Consider the following 1,303-nt stretch of genomic DNA (forward strand, 5'->3'; position numbering starts at 1 on the left):
ACCTTCAGACGTCTCCACTGCAAACTCAAACCTTCAGACGTCTCCACTGCAAACTCAAACCTTCAGACGTCTCCACTGCAAACCCAAACCTTCAAGCGTCTCCACTGCAAACTCAAACCTTCAAGCGTCTCCACTGCAAACTCAAACCTTCAGACGTCTCCACTGCAAACTCAGACCTTCAGACGTCTCCACTGCAAACTCAGACCTTCAGACGTCTCCACTGCAAACTCAAACCTTCAGACGTCTCCACTGCAAACTCAGACCTTCAGACGTCTCCACTGCAAACTCAGACCTTCAGACGTCTCCACTGCAAACTCAGACCTTCAGACGTCTCCACTGCAAACTCAGACCTTCAGATGTCTCCACTGCAAACTCAAACCTTCAGACGTCTCCACTGCAAACTCAAACCTTCAGACGTCTCCACTGCAAACTCAAACCTTCAGACGTCTCCACTGCAAACTCAAACCTTCAGGACCGCTGATGCTTGGATGTCCCAAGAGTATCTGGACCTCCCCCCCTCCCTCCCCCCTCCACTATCAGCTGAACTTGGCCTCCCAGAGATGGAGGATGTTTGCTGCCTGGATGAGCTCCAACTCCCCCCGTCCTCCTCCCTCCTCTCTCTCTGCTCTCCTGATCTATTCAGCAGCCTCCCTGTAAGACTCACACACAAACCTACCTTTATGCATTCAAATGAGTATACCCTTGATGCCATCACCACTTCCTCCTCCAACACATTCCCCCCATGGCTCTATCCCAGAGAGCCACCCCTCCCCCCCCTCCCTCCCCCCCTCCTCCCTCATGCCCAGCATGTCTAGCATGTCACTTTGAACGCTCTCTTTATTATCATCACTATTGTCTCTGGTGTCTTATAGTCAAATGAAAGTCAAATGTATTTTACTCTGAAATGTGGTTCGAACGAGAAGTTGTGTTATTGCTCCGTTACTTGTAAGGGAAAGACTATTATCCTGTCCACTATTCCAGCGGCTCCCGACCACCGGGCCTTGGACCGGTGCCGGGCCGCAAAGCATTTTTTTTTAATAAGTGTGTTTATTCAGTTTTCAGTTTGCAGAGGGATAAACAGTTAGTGTTGATTTGAATAACATTTGAATAATATGCCTTATGTTCCCACTCACACACAACACAATCTCCACAAAAATAATATAAAAGCAAAAGAGAAAGGGAAAAACAAAAACAAACACACAGAGCACCTACACCACCCAGAAGGCTAATACTGTAGATATGGGTATAGCAGGGGTATCTGTGGTCGCTAGTGTCCTCTTTTATGCTGTGGTGTGCTGGGGAG

Source organism: Poromitra crassiceps (genome assembly GCF_964638095.1).
Source record: "Poromitra crassiceps genome assembly, contig: HAP1_SCAFFOLD_304, whole genome shotgun sequence".
In the NCBI taxonomy this organism is placed as follows: Eukaryota; Metazoa; Chordata; class Actinopteri; order Beryciformes; family Melamphaidae; genus Poromitra; species Poromitra crassiceps.